The 25,859-nt window shown below is 41.2% G+C and overlaps 1 protein-coding gene across 1 annotated transcript in view; it reads right to left on the minus strand.

Moving 5' to 3' along the window:
* Nucleotides 1–25,859, minus strand: part of TNIK (TRAF2 and NCK interacting kinase) — a 949,249-nt gene that overhangs the window by 793,613 nt on the left and 129,777 nt on the right.

Raw genomic sequence — 25,859 nt, forward strand, 5'->3', positions numbered from 1 at the left:
TCCTGCTGCAGGAACGGTGGAACCAGTTACTACTTCACATCTCAATTTCCAGGATTCTGAAAACGCAAGAAGGGAAAAAACCCTTACAAGGCAAGAACCCACAGGTTGCCACAGATACAAAGGTTAACTCCGAACCAGGAGAACTCATATCCCACTCTAGGAGAGAAAGGACTAAAGCAACAGAATCCACCCTACCATAGAGGTGAAATTCCTCGGCCACAAATGCGCCAGAAGACCAGTAGGGACCAGTCAGTGAGACCTAGAACCTAAGCCCTAGGCAGATAGACATCTCCCATGAGAAAAATATCAGCCAGAGATCCCACAGGATCGATCTTCCAAAAACCCCTTTGACAGGGTAAAAGCTGGAAGCCTCGCAGCTCCCCACAGAAGGCAGGGAACCCCCTGCACTCCACCTCTTAGAGTAACGCAACTGAGGGCAAAGGAAGGACATGCCCACGCTTCCATACCAGATGACCCCCCCCAAGAAGGGAAGGAAGGAGATTCCGCCACCGCAAGAAAATTGTTAGGCAAAGGAGTCAGCATCCGGAAGAAGCTCAAGTGAAGACGCTAATCGTTAACCACTCGGGACTCTAGACCATATAGGTCACTCACATCTCCCAATTCCAAAGAAATATAAACTACGGTTCTGAGTCCCCAGGGACCTGAAAGAACCAAGATGACATTTGAAAGACAGATCCGTATCCCAGGCGAGTAGAGAAAAAAGAAAAAAAAAACCTTAGATCGGCACACACAACCCTCCATTCAGAGGCGTATATACACCCTAAACCTCTTCGAATTAGGATCCGAGCACGGAGTCCATATCCATAGGCCAAGTGACGTTCAGAATTTGACAGGATTAAATCAGCATCACGAGGATGACATGAACCCAAGTAACAGCAGAAAAGCGTCCAACCAGTACCTGCCTGATATAAGGACACTCCAGAACTGTCCAAGGTCCAAGAAAATTTGACCCGAAGAAGGATCGATAAATGAACTAGAAACAAACGTAACCGCACCAGTCACGAGGTGCACCCTGCCAGTCACAAAAAGGGCGCGAAATCGAGAGATTGCGTGAATAAGATAAGGACGTTATGTTCTGAGAAGCCGTGAGCCTAGGTATTGCTACGCATTAGCAAAAAGAACCATATAACAAACATGATTAAAGTCCCCCCTGTTCAATAACCCCCCTCAGGAGATATTAACCCATGATTCCTTACTAAGATAAAAGGAGTCCCACTGGGACCCTACCTTATTACATTAATATTACATTCACATATCAAAGTAACATGAAATGATCTTACCGGAATCTACGGCCTGGAACAGGAAAACGGCCCTTCAAGTGTGATAGATAGTAGCCTTGTTTCTGACATAGACTTGAGTGAATAAAGGTAGGCAGCGAAACTCGTCAATGCTGATTACCAAGGAGATGTTAATATGAGTCGGGATGGTTTCGCAGGAAAACTCTCCCTGTATCTCTGGACTGTAACTTTCATCCATGCTCTCACTGTGAGGCTGACAGGATTAGGTAAACTCCAGTCCCATAGCGAAGAGTGCTACCCTTCATAAATGAGACCATCTTGAACTTCTGACACTTCTCTGCCAACCTCCTGTGACGAAAGGCAAAGAATGACTGGGGGATGAGGGAAGTGGGGGAGGTATTTAAACCTTTGGCTGGGGTGTCTTTGCCTCCTCCTGGTGGCCAGGTTCTGTATTTCCCAAAAGTAATGAATGCAGCTGTGGACTCTTGCCGTTTAAGAAAAAAAGGAGGACTCTGCTTCAAAGAGAACAAAATTCTTGATCTCTTGTAGAAAAAAAGAGAATAAGTCCGGATATCCAAACTATTTTTCTTGATAATCCTAAAATGTATAAACTTATACATAAGTTTATACAAAGTTTATTAAATCTATACATGACATAAGCATCAGATGTAGATTACAAGATTTTTAAGCTAATTACACCTATTCTAAGCCCCCTAATAAAATAATAAAGCCCCCCAAAATAAAAAAAATTCCCTACCCTATTCTAAATTAAAAAAAGTTCAAAGCTCTTTTACCTTACCAGCCCTTAAAAGGGCCTTTTGTGGGGGCATGCCCCAAAGAAAACTGCTCTTTTGCCTGAAAAAAAAAACACAATACCACCCCCCAACATTACAACCCACCACCCACATACCCCTATTCTAAACCCACCCAAACCCCCCTTAAATAAACCTAACACTACCCCCCTGAAGATCTCCCTACCTTGTCTTCACCACACCAGGCCGAACTCCTCATCCGATCCGGGCGATGTCTTTATCCAAGCGGCAAAGAAGAAGTATTCATCCCGGCGATGTCTTTATCCAAGCGGCAGCAAAGTCTTCTTCCATCCGGCAGCATCTTCCATCAAGCGGCATCTTCAATCTTCATACTTCGCTCCTCCGACGCGGAGCATCAATCCCGGCCGACGACTGAACGACGAATGAGGTACCTTTAAATGACGTCATCCAAGATGGCGTCCGTCGAATTCCGATTGGCTGATAGGATTCTATCAGCCAATCGGAATTAAGGTAGAAAAATCTGATTGGCTGATTGAATCAGCCAATCAGATTCAAGTTCAATCCGATTGGCTGAACCAATCAGCCAATCGGATTGAACTTGAATCTGATTGGCTGATTATAGGGCAAAAGAGCTGTTAACTTTGGGGCAAAGCCCCGCAAAAGGCCCTTTTAAGGGCTGGTAATAGAGCTTATTACTTTATGGATATTAGATTAGGGGTTAATAATATTAATATAGCTGGCGGCGGTGTAAGTGGTCAGATTAGGGGATAGATCAGGTAGATGGCGGCGGTTTTAGGGGCTCACATTAGGGGATAGATCAGTTAGATGGTGGCGGTTTTAGGGGCTCACAGTAGGGGGTTAGTTTATGTAGATAGCAGCGGTTTAGGGGTTAAATACTTTATTAGGGATTGCGGCGGGGGATCACGGTTGACAGGTAGATAGACATTGCGCATGTGTAAGGTGTTAGGTTTTATTTAGCAGATCGCGGTTGACAGGTAGATAGACATTGCGCATGCGTTAGGTGTTAGGTTTATTTTGTAGCTAGTTTAGGGAGTTACGGGGCTCCAATAGTCAGCGTAAGGCTTCTTACGGCTGCTTTTTGTGGCGAGGTGAAAATGGAGTAAGATTTCTCCATTTTCGCCACGTAAGTCCTTACGCTGTATATTGGATACCAAACTGCGCTGGTTTGGTATACCTGCCTATGGCCCAAAAAACTACGGGCGACGGCAGAAATATACATGCGTAACGTCTAGGTTACACCGTATATGTGATACCAAACCAGCGCAAATATTGGCGTCGCCAGCTTTTGCGGGCGACATTTTTTATCGGATTGATCCCATAATGTCTTGCATATCTAGAGACAGAAAGTTCTGCCTATGTAAAATCATTATATGTGCTGCTGAACATGTAATGAACAAAAACAGCTTCTAGCGATTTGTACATCATAATAGTGTTCATAACCTACATGAGCTATATTATTGTAAATAATATTCCAAAGAGAATAACATGTATAACAGTATATAAAATGCAGACCAACATAAAAAAACACACTATATGTTTAAACCCCTTGGCAATGATTTAAGTACAATGCTTTATTTACTTATTAATAACGCAGATAATTATAATAAATGATAATGGATAATGAAAATAGCATATAATATAGAAAATTGGGTACACTGTAGATCACATAAGAATGTGCTTTGGTGTACAGCTGCCTAAAGGTTCTTGCAAAAAACACCTGCATAAAGGATGTTATAAAATCTGAACCCTTAGGTTATCAGCACAAAAAATCCCAAGATTTATGCTTCCGATAACTTAGGAGGCTAAGAACGAGTCCCAGCGACGCCTGAGGGTAGTTATGGCTGAAGTCCCATAGCGAAATACTGTGCATATAACAGGGTATTCCTATGTCCCTTTATCATTCAACTGCTGTGAAGATTCTCTTCTGTCTTCTTTTTGAAAAATTATAAGACAGCCTATAACTTCAGCTAGGGCCTGCAATTTGGTTTATGACCTGCCATAAAGAAAGCGGTGGCTACCTTCCTTGTCTAAGTATTCACACCCCTTTGTAAAGGACTTCAAGCAGCCAATCAGAATGCCAGCCCCAAGACCTTTAAGGGAGTGTGCCTCATGCACACTCATGTTTAAGGAAGGTTACTATGAAATCTCACAAGATCACAGTAAAACAATTCATGACCTCAGCACTGCTGGTGCCTATTGGCTGCTGTTCATTTCTTACTTTTTTAAAAAAAAGGAAATGTATGCTTACCGGATAAATGTATTTCTTTTACGATTTGACGAGTCCACGGATTTCATCCTTACTTATGGGAGAACGCTTCCTGGTTAGCAGGAAGTGGCAAAGAGCACCACAGCAGATCTGTATATATAGCTCCTCCCTTCCCTCCCACTCCAGTCATTCGACCGAAATTAGGAAGAGAAAGGAAAAGCCAAAGGTGCAGAGGTAACTGAAGTATAAAATAAATAATAAATACAGGGTGGGCCGTGGACTCATCATATCGTAAGAAATAAATTTATCAGGTAAGCATAAATTTCCTTTTCTTTTACAAGATATGACGAGTCCACGGATTTCATCCTTACTTATGGGATACAATACCAAAGCTACAGGACACAGATGAAAGGGAGGGACAAGACAGGAACCTAAAAAGAAGGCACCACTGCTTGAAGAACCTTTCTCCCAAAAACAGCCCCAGATGAAGCAAAAGTATCAAATTTGGAAAAAGTCTGAAGAGACGACCAAGTTGCAGCCTTGCAAATCTGTTCAACAGAAGCATCGTTTTTAAATGCCCATGAAGAAGCCACAGCCCTAGTGGAATGAGCCGTAATTCTTTCAGGAGGCTGCTGGCCAGCAGTCTCATATGCCAGACAGATGATACTCTTCAGCCAAAAAGAAAGAGAGGTAGCCGTAGCTTTCAGGCCCCTACGCTTTCCAGAAAAAATAATAAATAAAGAAGATGATTGACTAAATTCTTTAGTCGCCTGTAAGTAAAACTTCAGGGCACGGACCACGTCCAAGTTATGCAACAAACGCTCCATCTTAGAAGAAGGATTAGGACACAATGAAGGAACAACAATTTCCTGATTAATATTCTTATTAGAAACAACCTTAGGATGAAATCCCAGGTTTAGTACGTAAAACCACCTTATCAGAATGGAAAATAAAATAAGGAGAGTCACATTGTAACACTGAAAGTTCAGAAACTGTACGAGCAGAAGAAATAGCAACTAAAAATAAAACCTTCCAAGATAACAACTTAATATCTATGGAATGCATAGGTTCAAACGGAAGCCCTTGAAGAACATTAAGAACTAAATTCAAACTCCAGGGTGGAGAAATTTGTCTAAACACAGGCTTTATTCTAGTTAGAGCCTGATCAAAAGACTGAACGTCTGGAACATCTGCCAAATGCTTGTGTAGTAAAATCGACAAAGCAGAAATTTGTCCCTTTAAGGAACTTGCTGACAACCCTTTCTCCAATCCTTCTTGGAGAAAAGATAAAATCCTGGGAATCCTAACTCTACTCCATGAGTAGCCCTTGGATTCGCACCAATAAAGATATTTACGCCATATCTTATGGTAGATCTTTCTAGTGACAGGCTTACGTGCCTGAATCAAAGTATCAATGACCGAATCAGAGAACCCCCGCTTAGATAAAATCAAGCGTTCAATCTCCAAGCAGTCAGCTGTAGATAAGTTAAATTTGGACGATGGAAGGGTCCCTGAATGAGAAGGTCCTGCCTCAATGGAAGCTTCCACGGCGGCAGAGAGGACATGGCCACCAGATCGGCACACCAAGTCCTGCGAGGCCACGCCGGCGCGATTAGAATTACCGAAGCCCTCTCCTGTTTGACCCATGCAATCACCCGGGGAAGGAGAGCAAACGGTGGAAACACATAAGCTAGGTTGAACGACCAAGGCACTGCCAAGGCATCTATCAGTTCGGCCTGAGGATCCCTTGACCTGGATCCGTATCTTGGGAGCTTGGCATTCTGACGAGACGCCATCAGGTCCAATTCCGGTCTGCCCCATCTGAAAATCAGGGTGACACTCCCCCGGATGAAACGTCTGTCTGCTTAAATAGTCCGCTTCCCAGTTGTCCACTCCTGGGATGTAGATTGCCAACAGATAACAAGAGTGATCCTCCGCCCACCGAATTATCTTGGATACTTCTGTCAGTCATCGCCAAGGAACTCCTCGTTCCTCCCTGATGATTGATGTAAGCTACAGTCGTGATGTTGTCCGATTGAAATCGGATTAATTTGGCCGAAACCAACTGAGACCAAGCCTGAAGTGCATTGAATATTGCTCTCAATTCCAGAATGTTGATTGGAAGTAGAGACTCCGACCGAGACCACACCCCCTGAGCCTTCAGGGAATTCCAGACCGCACCCCAGCCTAGTAGACTGGCGTCCGTTGTCACTATCACCCAAGAGGGTCTGCGGAAGCACGTCCCTTGGGACAGATGATCCGGCGACAACCACCAAAGAAGAGAGTCTCTTGCCTCCTGATCCAGACTCTAGACTTATCTGAGGAGACAAATTTGCATAATCTCCAGTCCACTGCCCGAGCATGCACAGTTGTAGCTGTCTGAGATGAAATCGAGCAAACGGAATGATGTCAATTGCCGCCACCATCAATCCAATCACCTCTATGCACTGAGCCACTGATGGTCGAGGATTGGACTGAAGGGCTCGGCATGTATTCAGAATCTTTGACTTTCTGACCTCTGTCAAGAAAATTTTCATGAATATAGAATCTATTAGAGTTCCCAAGAAGGGAACCCTTGTCTGCGGAATTAGTGAACTCTTTTCTAGATTCACCTTCCACCTGTGAGTCCTCGGAAAGGACAGAACCATGTCTGTATGAGATTTTATCAGATGGTAAGACGACGCCTGGATCAGAACCACCAGAAGGGACCCTAGAACCTTCTTGAAGATCCTGGGTGCTGTGGCCAACCTGAAGGGAAGGGCCACAAACTGAAAATGTTTGTCCAGGAAGGCAAACCTTAGGAACTGGTGATGATCCTTGTGGATAGGAATATGAAGATATGCATCCTTCAAGTCCACTGTAGTCATATATTGACCCTCCTGGATCAATGGCAGAATTGTTCAAATAGTCTCCATCTTGAAGGATGGGACTCTGAGAAACTTGTTTACACTCTTTAGATCTAAAATTGGTCGAAACGTGCCCTCTTTTTTTGGGGGACCACGAAAAGATTTAAGTAAAACCGCTGCCTCTGTTCCAGTATTGGAACGGGATGAATTACTCCCATAATAGAGATGTCTTTTACACAACGTAAGAGCGCCTCTCTTTTTATCTGGTCTAGAGACAATCGTGAAAGAAGAAACCTCCCTCTTGAGAGCGAATTTTTGAATTCCAACTGATACCCTTGGGACACGATTTTCAGTGTCCAGGGGTCCTGAACATCTCTTACCCAAGCCTGGGCAAAGAGAGAAAGTCTGCCCCCTATTAGATCCAGACGGACTTGGCCTGAGCAAAATTCCCTTCCTGTTTAGCGGAAGAAGAGTAAGAAGAGGGGACTCCTTTGAAGTTCCGAAAGGAACGAAAATTATTTTGTTTACCCCTCAGTTTAGCTGTTCTATCCTGAGGTAGGAGATGACCCTTACCTCCCGTAATGTCAGAAATGATTTCTTTCAAGTCAGGCCCGAATAGGGTTTTTCCTTTGAAAGGAATAGCCAAAAGCTTTGACTTAGATGACACATCAGCAGACCAAGATTTTAACCATAACGCTCTACGCGCTAAAATGGCAAATCCGGCAATCTTAGCCGCCAATTTGGCAATCTGAAAGGCGGCATCCGTAATAAAAGAATTAGCCAGCTTAAGAGCCTTAATTCTATCTATTTCCTCTAAAGGAGTCTCAGTCTTAAGAGACTCTTCTAAGGCGTCAAACCAGAAGGCCGCCGCAGTTGTAACTGGTACAATGCAGGCCGTCGGTTGTAAAAGGAAACCCTGATGAATAGATAACTTCTTTAGAAGACCCTCCAATGTCTTATCCATAGGGTCTTTGAAAGCACAACTGTCCTCAATAGGAATAGTTGTACGCTTAGCCAGGGTAGATATAGCTCCCTCCACCTTAGGGACTGTTTGCCAAGAGTCCCGGACGGTGTCAGATATGGGATACATTTTCTTAAAATTAGGAGAAGGTGGGGGCGTGTCTTGACGGCGGCCATGATCAGCAGCACCTTCATGAAGCTCCTTAAGTGAATTTAAATACTTGTTAAATATTCCTTCTCAAACTGGGCATCTAGCACTGAAATTAAGTAAGCTATCATGGGAGAAGTAAGGGAGCTGAAGGGCACTTCATTTTATGAGATTTTTTCAGCTAGGTTCAAGTTGACAGGACCTGGAAGGTAGGCCGCAACTTCATCATATGCATACATCACCCCCCTGGAGTACCCAACTTACTCGAATAGAGCAGTGTTCATCTGCTGTGTTTTGCTACACAAACCAGAACATTACATAAGATTGACATTATGGAGGACTTTCACACTTTATTGCAAGCTACACTAGAGGCCTTGGAGCATCTAACAGATTACAGGTTTACAGCCCTGAGAGTCATTTGCCGAGCATCAGGTCAGGTGGGGATCCTCCCTAAAGTGCAGGAAGACATTCAGATGCACATGGACATCACATGGCCTGATGAATCTACAGATCCGCGATCGAGACCGACATCACATGGCATGTCACACTGTCCTAATCTAACATCTCAATTTCTAGTGCCGGAGGGTCTCATACCAGAAGAACAGCACACAGTATGTTCATTGTTGCACTCAGCTCCCCTGGGAGGGGAAGTGGCCGGTCCCCGCGGGGGTAGCGAGGGCTTCACTACTATTCATTATCTGAGACCTTTAGTCATCCCCAGGCTCCCAGAAAGGATGAAGATTTTAGTCTGCAGCGTGCAGTGGAGTGACAGCCTGGGGATGGTTTTGAGTAAGCAGTTGCGGTCCTGGTCTGCCATGTCGGCTGCTGATGTCTATGCACCGGGCTGTATGACATTATGTGCTGGGCTCTACTTACCTTTTAATTGCTGCACAAGAGTTGGTGTGGGGTAGTGCTGGACGCTATGTAGGGAATACCGTGCTATCATATACTCACATAAGATCCTTAGACTGTGGTAGAACTTTGGACATTACAGATGAGAGTGTGTAATTAGGTCTATAGATCCTCATAGGTACACCCATGACTATGTTATTGTTTTCTTTTCTTTTGCATGAACCTATGTTTAGTATTAGTAGTTTACACGCAATGAGTGATACCAGATGTATGACTATGGTTGTTATTAATGTTGTATGCAGAGTATATCAAGCTGGTGGAGGGTGAATTTTTGTACTTAAAGGAGATCACTGAGCTGCACTACAGTTACTAACTTCGGGTAGTAAGTGTTCTAGTTCTATGTTTCAAGAGGTTTATAATATGTACCTGAAAAATTTCAAAGCTCAATAGAGGTCCTCTATATTTTTTCATGAAATCTTCTAACTGTATACATGCCTCGGCCGTTACGTATATTTTACTACTTATGCTATACACTATCCTATGTATCTGATTTATAGTTTGCATATCACGGGCAATATTATGTGTGTTTATGTTGAGGATCCTAAATGGATTGAGTGTTTTTCTTATACATATATGACAGACCCCCTATGATTACATATATATAGTGACGCCGCGGCCCATCAAATAAGTAGCCTTACACAAAGTCTTTTTCCCAGCATACAGGATGTAAATCTACCTCCACAGATGGGGGTACAGTTATTTACTGAGCTATGTAAGGTATAACTGAGACATATTAAATTTTAACAGCAGACGTCTCTAATTTGCCTTGTCCTTTATAAAATCCATCTCATACTGTCCTAACAGCTTCTTAGTTTATAAATAAGGAGATATATTGAGTTATTATGTTGTTTGAAACAAGGTTATTATGTTTGGAGGTACCTCTGCGACACTCTTTAGATGTTTCTGGTTATATATGACAGGTCTTTTTCGACCACTAATTAAGAACAATTAATCTTTATACAGTACCCCTCAGGGAAAAATGTTTCTTCCAACCAAGATTAGTTTTCTATGTATGCAAGATCAAAATATCATGCTAATAGGCAATAAATATTGCTGAGACGGTACTTCAGTAACATGTTACAAAAAATAAAAATATAAGGTATCAATGCAATCTTTGTAATGTATATGGTTGAGACAGGCTAATAATGCAGTATGTTATGTTCGACATAAGAATGTTGTCATGATCTACTTTTGATCTCAGACATGTTTATTTTGGTGTAACTTATATGCATGTTTCCATGTGCTTAATGTCATGCTAAATACCTTAATAAAAAAACGATAAAAAAAAAAAAAAATTAGGAGGTGAAAACGGGATACCAGGTCTTTCCCATTCCCGCGTAATAATTTCCGAGATTCTCTTAGGAACCGGAAAAACATCAGAGTAAGCAGGCACCTCTAAGTATTTGTCCATCTTACACAGTTTCTCTGGTGGTACCACAATAGAGTCACAGTCATCCAGAGTCGCTAAAACCTCCCGAAGTAACAGGCGGAGGTGTTCAAGCTTAAATCTAAAGGACATGACGTCCGAGTCCATCTGAGGTAACACACTTCCCGAGTCGGAAAGTTCCCCCTCAGACAGAAGTTCCCTGACCCCCAAAGCAGATCCCTGTGAGGGTACATCGGAAATAGCCGACAAAACATCAGAAGTCGCAGGATTCAAATTGGCTTCTGTCCTGCTGCGTTTGCCCTGCAACACTGGCAACTTAGATAAAACCTCTGTAAGGGTAGATGACATAACTGCAGCCATATCCTGCAGAGTAAATGAAGTGGACGTTAAAGGTTGTGACGCTTGGGGAGAAAGTAGCGGCATACCCGGATTCTCATCAGACTGAGAAGCATCCTTAGACACACTTTCCTTAAAGGGACAGTCAACCCAAAAATTACTGTTACTTATTTAGATTAGTTAATTAACAATCTTTACATCAAACTCTAGCCCAATTTTCATCTAAATAAACTTTGGCAGAAAATACACTTACTAGATCTCATCTGGCTGTTTTGAAATGGCCACCTGACTCCTCCTTCTCTGACATCTCCCAAAAGCTTGAGCTGCAGCACTAGTACAGGAACTTCTCGTCCCTGCGCGCTCATTTCATTGAGACACTCATATGGCACCCCCCCTCACTTTCTTTCAGCAGAACGGTCTGCACTAACACACCCACATTTATATGCAGCACATTATTATTATTCTTTTACAAGTAATTTATGTTTGTATAGGACCAGAAAAGCGTTCTTTTCCATGTTTATAAAGGTGTGGTGTGTAGCATGCACTATTGCTATTTAATACTACTGCATGGCTGATGTGAAAGTAGCTGTTTTACCTTCCCTGTCTCTGTATGTAGAATTTTCATAAAATAAACAGATGCACAGTAATTGCTATAAACCCACTTAAAAATTGTGACAGTTTCAACAAATAATACCGCCTACGATTCAGTAGTGAAGATCTCCAACCAGCAGCTTTGCGGCCCTTATAAGTTTAATGTAGCGGGAGGCGGAGGACAGAGTCTGTGTGAGAGTGGGCAGTGAGGAGCAGTGTGAGCTCCCGGGGTATGGATCTATACAGAACACCGGCACTCAGAGGAACGCAGCGGGAGTGCAGGTACTGTGTGTGACTGTGCGCTCTGTGCTTCCGAAGCTGCAGGAGCTTTTAGGGGAAGATAACAGAACAAGCATCGTTTACCTGGTGCTGTGTCCCTAGTACTTTCGGCTCCTTGTACTACCTGTTCTATAGCATATATGTATTTATACTGCTGCTGCTACCACTCCACACTTTAGGATATGAATCAGGGAACCGTTTGTGCTTACATTTTGTGCTGCACGCTCGTAATTCTCCTCATATCCATATTCATATCTTTACTTGATATAATGAGCTCTGAAGTCAAATTATATAGACAAAAAAAAATTGACTAAAAGTGTACTGCGCCTTTAAATAATAAAAGCGCAAAAATTTTTCTGTTATCAGCCAAAACAACTTTTGCGGCAATAAAAAATGCCCTTATGTGCCCAACTTAACAATATTGCACCTCTTGTTTGGTTATGTTTTATACCAAATTTTATCAATTTTTATTACACTCCAGGCCCCTGCACCTCGCCACAGCAGCCCCAGATCACAGCGATTCTGCTTAAAGGGCCACTAAACCCAAAATCTTTCTTTCATGATTCAGATAGAGAATAGAAATTTAAACAACATTACAATTTACTTCCATTATTTATTTTGCCTCATTTTTTAGATATCCTTATTTGAAGAAAAAGCAATGCACATGGTAAGCCAATCACACGAGGCTTCTATGTGCAGCAACCAATCAGCAGCTACTGAGCATATCTAGATATGCTTTTCAGCAAAGAATATCAAGAGAATAAAACAAATGAGATAATATAAGTAAATTAGAAAGATGTTTAAAATTGCATTCTCTTTCTAAATCGTAAAAGAAAAAATGTGGGTGTCATGTCCCTTTAAGTAGCGCTCCCAAGTCTCACTGTACCCCTTCGAATACAGGCCCCACCGGAGTCCAGGACCTTGCTGCTGATCCGGATGAATACTGCGCGACTCGAGCCGTACTGAGACCTGCATGGGAAGCAAAAATAACATGTCGGTTTTACAACTTAGAATGTTAAAAGCCATGTGCTCCTCTATATACACACTTCAATAATAAAGCGCAACATCTTTGAAAAACTGCACTCTCTTAGGCCAGTTATAGTGATATAATAACGACAGCCCTTAGACAGCAAACCGCATCTAGTGAAACACTAAACACACTGATAAGTAATCAAGATAAAAGGGAATTCCAGGTACACCATTTACTTACATATAGTGCATACTAATTACCCCTCCCCAGTTAGGGAATAATGTCAGCCTGTTCTGATGCATCTAGTCTCCCCAGAAACAAATGACTGAACATACCTCAATGCTGCTTGTAGTATGACACGATTCTCCACACTGAAGATGTTTCTTTACACTACCTTCAACTGCTCTGTGGGAACCAGCAAGATCTTAGATAATGTTTGCTAAGATCATCAACATCAGGGCAGAAAATAAGATGTCTCCACTCCTCTTGGGAAGTTATTGACTGACGATTTCTCCCTGAGAAAAATAGTACTCACTGGCACCATTTTAAAATAAAAAAACTTCTTGATTGAAGAATCTAAACTAACACCTCACTTTACCTCTTCCTATCACTAACACAGGCAAAGAGAATGACTGGAGTGGGAGGGAAGGGAGGAGCTATATATACAGCTCTGCTGTGGTGCTCTTTGCCACTTCCTGCTAACCAGGAGGCGTTATCCCATAAGTAAGGATGAAATCCGTGGACTCGTCATATCTTGTAAAAGAAAAAGAAACCTGCAGCTGGGCAGTAACTTTGGAGGTAAAATATCTTCCTTTTTTTTTTTTACATAGAGATGTTTAGGTGATATTTTCCTGTCAGCTTTTTACAGTTATGCTGCATCACTTTCAATTAATTTAACATATAAGTATAACGTCCCTTTAAGTGCTCTTAGAGTTTTGGAAATCTTTGTCTTTTCCTAGTGGCCAGGAGTTAAATCCCAGTAGTAATGGCTCATGGACTCTCAGCACCTTATAAAAAAAAAAACAAATAAAAAAAACTATATGACTAAAGGTTCTAGTGCACATTTAATCGTTGTAATAATTGAAATAGCCAAGACATGTACCTTCGAAAGTGCTTGAAACTAAACACTTTTGAAATCTTTTATGCAGAACTTCTAAGAGAGGACAATATTGGAAGTAGAACAATTGTGTTGAATAATCCATCAGTACAGACTCTACAATAAGGTGAAGAGTACTTTCTTGCCTGAAGTAAATTTGAATTACTGGCGGTGGAAAACTAGGTAGACTCATAAGAGCTCAGGAGTGTGTGTGCACGTGTCTTTAAAGTGATGATAAACTCTCCCCTTTTTAAAATCAGATCTGGAATGTAAGCACTATTTTAGATGGGGTATTATTCATCATGTGCAATGAAGATGCAGTATAACTTAGTTATTAATATAGATATGAAATTCAAATACCCCACGTTACACCACCCACTTCAAAAGACAATTTTCCTGTCAGCTAAATGATTGAATTACTCTCCAATCAATGCTCTAGCTACAACAAAAGTGCCATATGGGGAGAGTGCTGATTAGACAACAATTCAATCTGTTAGCTCACAGAAAATTTTACTTTTGAAGTGGGGGGAGGAGCATGCAGTATTTGAATTTCATATCTATATTAAAAAGCATGTTATACTGCATCTTCATTACAGCTAATGAATTAAACTCCATCTAAAATAGCGCTTACATTCCAGATCTGATTTTAAAAAGGGGAGAGTTTACCATCATTTTAATACTCTATGGGAGCAGTGTTTTGCAACATTGTATAACAAAGCTACAAATAATGTTGCAAAACACTGCTGCAATGTATATTTGTAGGTAAGTGAGTGTAAGCATGTGTGTATGTGTGAGTGTGAGAGTGTGTGTATGTGTAATGGAGTGTGTGTGTGTGTATGTATGTTTAAGGAAGTGAGTGTGAGCGTGTGTGTATGTGTAAGTGAGAGATTCTAGCAAGGGAAAACAGATTTTTCCCACACACCAGTAATAAGTTTTTTTCACTTAGTAAACTGATGATTGGCTTCCCAATCTGATGAGGTAGATGGCTTTTTAAACCCAATATCTTCTCATAACATTTGAAGTTGGTCACTACCTAATTCTCCCAAGAGGTCACTGGGACTTCACTGATGGTAACATAGCATGCTTCATACACTTGGAGGCCGAATTATCAAGGGCCGGATGCCCCTGTTTCCGCGCGAGCCTTCAGGCTCGCCGGAAACAGCAGTTAAGAAGTAGCGGTCTTAAGACCGTTGTTCCTTAACTGGACCGCCTGCTCTGAGCAGCGGACAGCAATCAACCCGATTGAATACAATCAGGTTGATTGACACCCCTAGCGGACGATTGGCCGCGAATCTGCAGGGGGCGGCATTTTACAAGCAGTTCACAAGAACTGCTTGTGCAATGATAAATGCTGACAGTGTATGCTGTCAGCATTCATCGATGTCTGTCGGTCATGATCCGATAAGCGGATAATGTCGGACTGACCGATGATAAATCAGCCCCTTGGCATCAAGTATCTTTCAAGGCAGCATTTCTAAAATAACTACAAGTGCACATAAATTAAAGGATTTGCTGATTTTTAGCAATATACTCTGCATGAGATATTTATTTGGGAGAAAACAACAATTCTGTCCCTATATAATCAGATACATGATTTGTTGATTTTTAAATGATAAAAAGAAATACACAATTTATTATAACAAATATTTGGGAACAAAATGTAAAAAGGTTTGAAATAATAAAACTCTTGACAGATGTTTGATACAAAGCTGATCATCTGGATGTTGAAAGTGCCTTTCTTTTTCTAAACATATTAACAATACTTGCTAATACAAAAAAAAAAAAAAAATAGGTTTTGCAAAAATATAACAAAATCATAAAGCCTTATCACTAAAAGAAACAATTTTACAAAAACATAAAAATGTGTAATGGTACCTCAACTCAAAACACATATCATTGCATATATACCAAGCTCTTATGTATTGAGCAGTCTTAGGAGACCACAAAAAATACAAATTACAAACCATGTAAAGCAAATGCTTATTTGTATAAAACGGTAAATGAACAGGCAAGAAGATGAACAATACTGAAACAATAAAATGAGTACCCACATATCAAGCATAAGTATATATCATGATAGTTTATGCAACAAAACAGCAAGTATAAAATAGCAGAACATAATATTTATGAACCAAGTAGTTTGCATGAATTTCTCAAGCTCAAGAATAATAAGTGGGGTAAGAGCATATGTATGTGCATGTGACTGCATGTGTGTTGTCAATAAATTCATGATGAAATCTTCGGGATCTCATCTTCCTTGGTTGTATACACCACAGCTGTTTGGCTATAGACTAAGGTTTTTGTTCTTGGTACAGTTAGAAAACTATCTTATTAGAAAACGTTGTTCGATGCGCATACGTGGTAAGAATATCAGTGTGATACAGCATGTACATGTAGTGTAATGTTTATATTCTCTTATTGCTCGCTGCTCCATTAACCTTCCTTCTCTCTCCTCATTTTCTTTATTTGGTACCTTAAGCTTTTAAAACTATCCTGTCTGGTTAATCCTTCCCCCAAATACATTGTTTTCTCTATTAAAGGGAAAGTAAAGTCAAAATTAAATTTAAATGGACTGGATAGAGCATAAAATTGTAAGCAACTTTTCAAATTTACTTCTGTTATCAATTTTGCCTTAGTTCTCTTGATATCTTTTGTTAAAGAGTCATTCTAGATGAGCTTAGGTGTATGCATGTGTCTATAGCCATCTGGAAACAGTGTTTGCAACAATGTTTATAGCAATGTTATGCATAGTTGCAAACACTGCTGCCATAGAATGTTACAGACACTTTATGGCAGCAGAGTTTGTCACTTTTCATAACATTGTTTTAAACGCATGCACAATCATGAGCTCACCTAGGACTACTCTTTAACAAAGGATACCAAGAGAACACAAGTTAATTGAAAAGTTGTTTAAAATTGCAGGCAATATCGGAAATAGGTTTAATGTGTTCAATTTTGACTTTACTGTCCCTTTAATGATCGGCAAAGATGAAATGTCTTAAAGCATACTTTTTAATATGATGCCATTATAAACTCTAAAAGTACTAAAATAGGGATCATAAAGAAATGACAAAAACTTTACAGGCAATGCTTGTGGATCTGCTAGTGTAGCTGTTTACATGTGTCACTTAGAAACAGAAGGTTCTTGGTTTGAGCAACCTTAACCACGTCTTTAAAGAACAGCTTCATACAAACCCTGCCTACTTTTAAAAAATAAATAAGAAAATTTTGAACTGTTAAAGGGACAGTAAACCTTAAAAATAATGTTATATAATTCTGCACATAGTGCAGAATTATATAACATTATTTAGGTGCTATAGCCATAAACGTCTTTTTTACCTTTTTAATTTGCTAAAAATATGGCGCTTTTACAGACCCGCTCTCTGCTCTCTGCTGAGCGGGTCTGTTATTTTTAGTCAGCGCATCGGGCCAGCTGTATAGTCACAGCCCGGCCCGACCGCGCCATAAGACTAAGTGCAGCTCGCTCGAGCTGCACTTAGTGCTATGGCATGGCCGGGCTGTGACTATACAGCTGGCCCGATGCGCTGACTAAAAATAACAGACCCGCTCAGCAGAGAGCGGGTCTGTAAAAGCGCCATATTTTTAGCAAATTAAAAAGGTAAAAAAGGCGTTTATGGCTATAGCACCTAAATAATGTTATATAATTCTGCACTATGTGCAGAATTATATAACATTATTTTTAAGGTTTACTGTCCCTTTAACACGAAAGTAAAAATTTAACTTTTAGTGAATGCAGTTTTAAAGAGACTTTCCAATTTACTTCCATTATCAAACAATGTAATCTATTTATATGCACACTTTATGAGGCACTGAAATATAATTTCAGTAACATAAGGAGACTTTCCTTCACCCGCAACAAGTGGGAGACCTGTTAAGCAGGCGTTTTAATTCAGTCGCCAGGTCTGTGTTGAGGAAAGGTGTGTTATTTTTCCGAAACATGGTATATAACTTTGAACTGTGAGAACAGGATTGGACATTACAAAACAGTGACTTTTCAAATGTTTATTGCCATATACACGGTGTGAGACTGGAGATTTCTATGATCTATATCGTATAAGCCTGCTATAAAGTATAGAGCGTACAGTGCTAAACCTAGTTAGGAGGCTTTATATTGGTATTGTATATACACTAAATAATTTTTTATAAGAAAAAAATGTATTAGTTGATATTTATCAGTGACCGGTCACTTATTTATTTATTTATTTAATTTATGGAGTTATTACTATATGTGTTAATAAAACATTATTACAATTAGAAATACATTTCACTCTTTTTTCTTATTGATTGATCTTTCTTGCTATAGTAGCGCTATTCCATATTTTTTCATTTTTGTACCAGTTACTACTGAGCATGTGGAAGAGTTTACACTGTATGCATATAGGAGTAAGTGATTGGCCAATGGCTGTCACATGATACAGTAAATTGAAGTAAATTTTGTAATTTGTTACAAAAAAATGTGTCATTTAAAATGCAAAGTGCTATTGCATTGTCTTTTTATTATGCATTAGTTGATAGCGCAATTCTATTATATTTAATGGTCCGAGATCCTGGGTAAGGTTTTGCATTATTTTTTTTCTGTTGCACCTGTAACCAGTAAAATTGAGGAGCTCTTTATCACATAAGAATGAATATTTCAATTCTGAAATGGAGTTTTGTAGACATTTAAATTACAAAAATATGTAGAATAATCCAAAAAAGATTTTTCAAGCCTTGTCCTAAAATAATTATAAATACTAGAACCAAACAATCTATATTTGAAGTATCCAGCACAATGGAATTTTGCAGCACTATACAAATACATTTTAATAATATTGTAGAGATTACCAATTTTTTGTTAAAATTAGCCATTGTAGCCTGATAGTTAACAGTTTACAGATAAAAAAAAACAACATAAATTATGCTTACCTGATAATTTTCTTTTCTTCTGATGGAAAGAGTCCACAGCTGCATTCATTACTTTTGGGAAATAAGAACCTGGCCACCAGGAGGAGGCAAAGACACCCCAGCCAAAGGCTTAAAGGGACATTATATACTCATTTTTTCTTTGCATAAATGTTTTGTAGAAGATCTATTTATATAGCCCATAAAGTTTTTGTTTTTTTTAAATGTATAGTTTTGCTTATTTTTAAATGACATTGCTCTGATTTTCAGACTCCTAACCAAGCCCCAAAGTTTTATGTGAATACCGTCAGCTACCTTCTCCAGCTTGCTCCTGTTTGTGTAAAGGGTCTTTTCATATGCAAAAGAAGGGGGAGGGGGGAGTGTCTTATTTCCCATTTGCAGTGGGCTTTCCAGCTATCTTTTCAACAGAGGTAAACTGAGAGCTTCTAAGTAAGTTTTTAAACAGTTTTATACTGGATTTTTATATCAGTATCTGTGCATCTTATTCTTTATAGTAGTGTCTATTACATGCAGTTATATGAAAATTAGTGTATACTGTCCCTTTAAATACTCCTCCAACTCCCCTCATCCCCCAGTCATTCAGCCAAGGAACAAGGACCATCAGAAGAAATATCAGGTGAAAGGTGCCAGAAGAATAATAAGGACGCCCCCAAAAAAATTACGGGTGGGGAGCTATGGACTCTTTCCATCAGAAGAAAATTATCAGGTAAGCATAATTTATGTTTTTCTTCTTAAATGGAAAGAGTTCACAGCTGCATTCATTACTTTTGGGAAAACAATACCCAAGCTACAGAGGACACCTAATGCCAAGACGGGAGGGTACAATAGGCGGCCCATACTGAAGGCACCAGGCCTGAACCCCTACCCAACAAAAAACCTAAAAAGGAAAGGGCCCAAGGACACAGACCCGCAGATAGTCCAGAAGCCAAGCTAAAGACCGCAAATCGAATCAACTGAGCCAACAGTCCTCCAGGAGACACTGTCACCCAAAAGTCGGTCCCTCACAACTCACCCCACACTAATGAAGTGCCTGAACACCAGCCTAAACTCCCAAGGGGACAAGGCAAAGGAGAACCAAGGGAAACCAAAAGGTCACCATAATCCATAAAAGGAAACCTCCAACAGTGAGCCCAGCTCACAAAAGACCCAAATGGGTTCAAAAGAGAAAGGAGGCTACGCCCAGACCAAGCGGAACCCGGGATAAGACCGGGCATAGAGACAGAGAAAGTCTGCTCTCCAACATCATGCAAGCACTGAAAGACAACTGTAGACAGAGTCCTCACAGCATCTGAACATAGAAAACAAAAGTATCCACCCACAGAAAATGTGTAACAGACCCAGATGAACAACCCTGAGTCGAGAACACAGAGTCAACATCAGGACGACATAGGAGGAAACTTGCTAGTAAATAGAAGCAGCCAACAAGATAACCGACTGCAAAAAGCAACCCCCAGACAGAGGGCACGCTTTAGGCAACCTAAGCCGCCAGACCTACACACAGGTCTCCAAAAGGGGAACACAGAACCTCAAATCGAGGTCCCTCGAAGAGGAGAGGTTACACCCAGAGCCCGAAGGAGGTGTAATCCGGGGACCCTCTGCCTGTAAGCTTATTGAGCTAACAACTATGCACACCTAGATCCTGAAAATGACAACGTCTCTCAGAACACACACCCAGCCGAACCAACAGGGGAACAGAAGAACCCCGAAACTAGCTCAAAAACGAGTGGAAGAATAGCCACAGCCATCCTCCAAGAGCACGGGTGCAACCCAACTCCTATAACAGACGACAAGGCCGTAGACCCAAAGGATCTATCAAAAAGGCCCAACAAAGTCGCTAATTGGAGCCAGCAAGACTCCAGATAAAATGTAACAACCCAGAGAGACACCTCTCTCCGAAAGTTAACCAACAGTTCCAACCTCCTGATCCAGGAGAAGCCCCAAGAAGGGACTACATCTCCATAAGAAGGAGAATAACCTCTTAAGAAAAGGGATGTAGCCAGAAAGGCAACATCTGTCCTCAAGGCACGAAGCCACTGGCTAAGGAGAGATCAATTCCCAACACAGATGTCATTGGAAAGGACTCCCTTAAAAAGTAGCTTGCTAACACACATCCCCTGTGTAATGGATGCAGCAGATAGCCCGCAAACCCATTCGCCTGAACTGGGTTACCCTAGCAAGCTGACCTAGGGAATCCAACCCTAAGGCGCATCAAGCCTAATGAGTAACAGACATTTAGAAAAACCTGGCCAACCATGACCAGGTCAGGTAGATTGTTTAAAGGACATAGCCCAAGTTCCCAGTACTGGGGAACCCCAAACCAGCCCTTAGGCTTAAGATTCCAGTAACAACCCATAACTGGGTCCACAAGGAAAAACGCAGAGCGAAGCCTCAGCAACCGGAAGCCTAGGGGGGAAAACAGGTCCGGGCACCCAATTGTTAAACAAACAATACTGAGAACTGAACACCCAGTCTGGCAAAAAAACAGACACAAGGGATATGGTGCAATATCCAGATCAATCCAGATAACGAGAAGAACTCGTAAGTCTCGACTAAAGGAAGGAACCACCCCTTGTCCTACACTCCAAGGAGCAAGGCGATAGAAGTCGTATTACGACCCTAGACTTCCCAAAACAGCCTCAGGACAACAAAGCAAGGGATACCTCAAGGTCAAAACCCCTCTAGCAGGGCTAGTCTTCACATCACCTCCAACAAACAGAGGAATACAGGGAGAAAGGGCGTGAAGCCTTCCCAGCTCCGGGGAACCCCAAGCTAAGCCCAATGTCCCCACAGGGATCAACCATCTTCCGGGAACCCAGATCCCTAAAAGGAGACCTAACTTACCCGGAGACAACGGAAGAAGACCAAAAAGGTCTTATAACTCAGCTAGACAGTACACGGTCAATGTGCAATAGCTGGTTATACAGATGTCCTTGGACATTAAACAGCATACGAGCACACATTCAAGGTGCAAAGAGCTGCAGCTGGATTCAAACTACAAACCTCCCGCATGCTAGTCAGCTATTCACACTACTAGCTGTTGATGGACCAAGTCCAAAAGGACAAATCCAGAGCCTCAAAAAAGTCCAAACCGCCACACAGCAGTAAGAGGGTGCTAAGCCCTCCAACCCTCCACTGCGTGGTGGAGGAATCTATAGGGTCTGATAATACCAGACGTAAGAGAAAGTGACGCAGCAGAGACTCCACTGACCCAGTCATCCATAATTGAAGGCTATAAGGACTGAAACAATCCTACCCAGCTCACAGGTCCTCTTGAATGCTTAGTTGAAATGTGTAAACAAATGATAACCTGAGCACTCGGCTACTTGCACAATCTAGCTCTGAAAAAAAGGCAACAGGCAAGTGCTTTAGATTTGCATCAAGGCAAGTGCTTCAGATTTGGCTCAGGGATTCTCAATAGAAAACTGGAGTTTCTGTGACAGCTCAGACAGTGCTAAGGACATTGCATAATATCAACTTGTATGAAAAGCTTACAAGGAAAAAAAACTAGCTTGCTCTTCGACACAATACTGCAAGATTAAACTTTGCTAAACAACATAAAAAGCCTGATGAATACTGGGAGCACATTATTTGGTAAGATGGCCAAGACCAAGATACAATTTTTTGGCTCAGATTGGGTGCAGCATGTTTGTGTGAACCTGGTCAGGATTATTACAGTGAATGCATAGACCCAACAGTGAATCATGGAGGTGGGAGTGTGACGATATGGGGCTGCATGACTGCAAAAGGTGTTGGGGAGATTACATTTATAGATGGCACCATGAATGCCTGCAATATACCAAAATAGTGGCTGACCAGATGACTCCCAGTCTGCAGAGGTTTGTCAGAGGACGAATATTTCAGTATGATAAAGATCCAAAGCACACTGCCAAAATCACAAAGGAGTATCTGAAGGAGAAACAAGTGAAAACTATGACCTGGTCAAGTATGTCACCTCACTTGAATCCAGTAGAACACCTTTGGGGTATTTTAAAGAAAATGGGTAGAGCAACACAACCCCTCCAGCAAAGAGCAGCTGAAAAAAAATTATCTCTGAAGAAGGGCAGAACATCTCTCCAGAAATTTGTACGACGCTGGTTTCTTCCATGCCAAGGAGGATTGAGTATGTCATTAAAAAATAAAGGTGGCCATGCAAAGTATTGAAAAAAATTAAAAGATTTGGATCTCAGTAATGAAAGGTGCACTAACTTTAGTTGCATTGATTTCCTGCTTTGGGGCCGGTATTTTTAATATAGTAAATCTAAACTGATAGTTTTTTTTACATAAGAGCAAATACCCTAACGTAAAACTTAGACGTAATGCAGTTACTGTTAGGTTATACAATTTTGAATCTTTTGACATTTAAGTGATATTGCACTGGGGTTCACTCACTTCTGTTGTATACTATATATATATATATTTATATATGAATGTATGTAACTCCTATTGGGTTAGTGTGCGAGTGATAAGTTATAGGGTTTTTTTCTTCAGCGCTATCCATTCAAGTCTAGGGGGGGAGAATAAGTTAGTGCGGTCGCAATAACCAAAATCCTGATGTTAGTACACATCGGATTTTGCTTGTGCACAAATATTTTACTTTTAATCTTTCTTTCTGGCGGTGTTGTAGATATGTTGTGGGGTAGACTGTTCTAATGTCAAAAATGCCTCTTTTATGGTGACTAAAATCATGTCAGCTACCAGTATATGCCCCTTGCTGTGCCCATAGGAAATGCTACAAACCTCCCCTCCATTGGGAACCACTTTTTATTTTACTTCTAAGTCTGCATCAATCAATAAATGCCAAGAAGGAAAATGATTACATTTAAGCTACACTGGCATCTCTGTATTGTCCCAGTAGTGTTTTAAATAAAGTAATGTGAAGTGACAGTTTTGGTAATCGCTGCATAGTGCTTCCAAGAAATGCTCAGGTGCATTAGTAAGCATGTTCAATGTTTAAAAAGCAACTATCAATATTTATGATCCTTTACATACATATGGGATGAAATGAATAAATTATTGGAGATAATGGGAAGTTGTGCAAGAGAGAACAACCAATGTTAAAGGGTAAAAAAAATTAAATTAAAGCTTAAAATTGTTGATATAGTAAGACAAATATTCAGTAGACAATAAAAGACTAACATTAAAATGTATTTTCTTAGATAACCAACAAATTCTGTTACCCTGGGGGGACTTCCGGGCGGTGGCCATGCTTGGACGCAAAATTTTGAGCTGCTCCAGTAGTCCTGCTACATCAAGATAATATCTCAATATAGATTCTCCATCTGGACTTCAATTTGATAACACTTTGAACAACAGAGGATTTCTTCTTAGCAGAGACTTTACTTTTCAGGATTGTTGCCTGCTCTCAGAATCCGAAGCTTTTCTCTGAGGTTCAGGCCTCAACACAAACCCCCCCAGTGATTTTCCTAGCGGACTTCACTGTCGAGCAGTGCCATGTGTACGCTGATCAGTAACAATCTCGGATACCTACACAAAGTTAGACATAGAGATTTACTATGGAGACTGCTACATATATCTTAAAAGAATTGAGCCGGTTGCTCGAAGGCTACCAAGCTGCATTTGAGGAGAAGCTAAAAATGGCGCCCAACCCTCTCAGTACTTGCACCTCAGAGAAATTCCTTCAACCAGAACCTATTTGCTTAGAAGGGGCGAGAGATGGAGCTTCTCATCCCTAGCGCATTTTGCCTGCTACTAGACATCCCCACATGCTCATAGATACAGATCCTAAAAAAAGACATAATGCAGCGCTGAGGGAGACTCACAGCTGCTTTACCGTCAAGGGACGATCTGTTCTTACAGCAGGGTCAGATGCCATGATTCCAGTATCTACTGAAGCTGCAGCTAACGTCTCTGATAGACCGACAAACAATAATTGGCTGCTAACACCTACCTGGATCGGAGGACGCACTGAGTAGGCGAGACTTCGCTGCGAATTTGCTAGTTTGCCTGCAGCCACTCTTTGCCCCGATACGCACAGAGACGCTGAATGCCTACTGGGACTCAGGTACTGTCTTTCCGTCTCCCCAATGACCCTGTTTAGAGCTAGACACTACAGAACTGGCTCTTGAATTAGCCTTGCTACCAGCCAAAACTCCCTCTTTCTTCCTGGAACTGTGCTGTCTGAGTGATGTCTGGTACCGGAGATCTGCCCAGCATGACCACAATGGAGTGGGCTAGCGGACTTATAAATTCTCCTTTCCGCCCTAGCTTCACTATCCACCCTGTTGGAAAGAAGCTTGGTGGCAATAACGAGAGCATTAATAGATTTGCTTTATTTGCTATACTTTAAAGTGTGATATAGGCAAAATTATATTTATATACATCATGTTACCGGGTTATATTACTCCACCTTTGTCTTCCCATACCTATGAACCCAATTTGCCTGTAACATCTAATGTGAAACTATAACTTTTCAGAAAATACAAATTACTATACAGAATAATCCATATTGATGATAATCGAATGCTAGAAGAACTAGAGATATTTTTGCCTTAATCCCTTAACGACACACGTCGTACAGGGTACGTCATACATAAACTGGTCTTTAAAGACCAGCGACATACCCTGTAAGTCGTTAGGGATTTAAAGCAGCTGGAAGCGATCCTGATCGCTTCCAGCTGCTTTCAAGGTATTGCCGTGATGCCTCGATATTGAGGCATCACTGCAATACCTTTTTTGGCACACCAATGCCGAGAGGCCCTCTCTGCATCGGCCAGCGATGGTGCCGATCGTTGGTGGAAGCAGCTGCAGGAAGGTGGGTGGGCGGCCCATCGCTGGACTAGTTCCAGCAAGGTGGGCGGGAGCATGTGCGCGTGCAAATAGGAAGAGGGGGAGGTTAGAGAGCTGTTTGGGGGGGGATCTTTGAGGTTGGGGGGTTAGGTAGAACCTACACTGCAGAAACTATGAATGTATTTTTTATTTTATTTTTTTAAAAAGGCTTTTATTTTAGTACTGCCAGACTTTATGCCAGTACCTAAGATGTCTATGACAATTGTGAGATGGGGGAGGGAATAGAGCTGTTTGTGAGGGGTCAGGGAGGAATCAGGGGGTGGGATGTGTCAGGTGGGATACTGATCTCTACACTAAAGCTAAATTTAACCCTACAAGCTCCCTAATTAACCCCTTCACTGCTGG

The sequence above is a fragment of the Bombina bombina genome, chromosome 4, assembly GCF_027579735.1.
Source record: "Bombina bombina isolate aBomBom1 chromosome 4, aBomBom1.pri, whole genome shotgun sequence".
Taxonomy (NCBI): domain Eukaryota; kingdom Metazoa; phylum Chordata; class Amphibia; order Anura; family Bombinatoridae; genus Bombina; species Bombina bombina.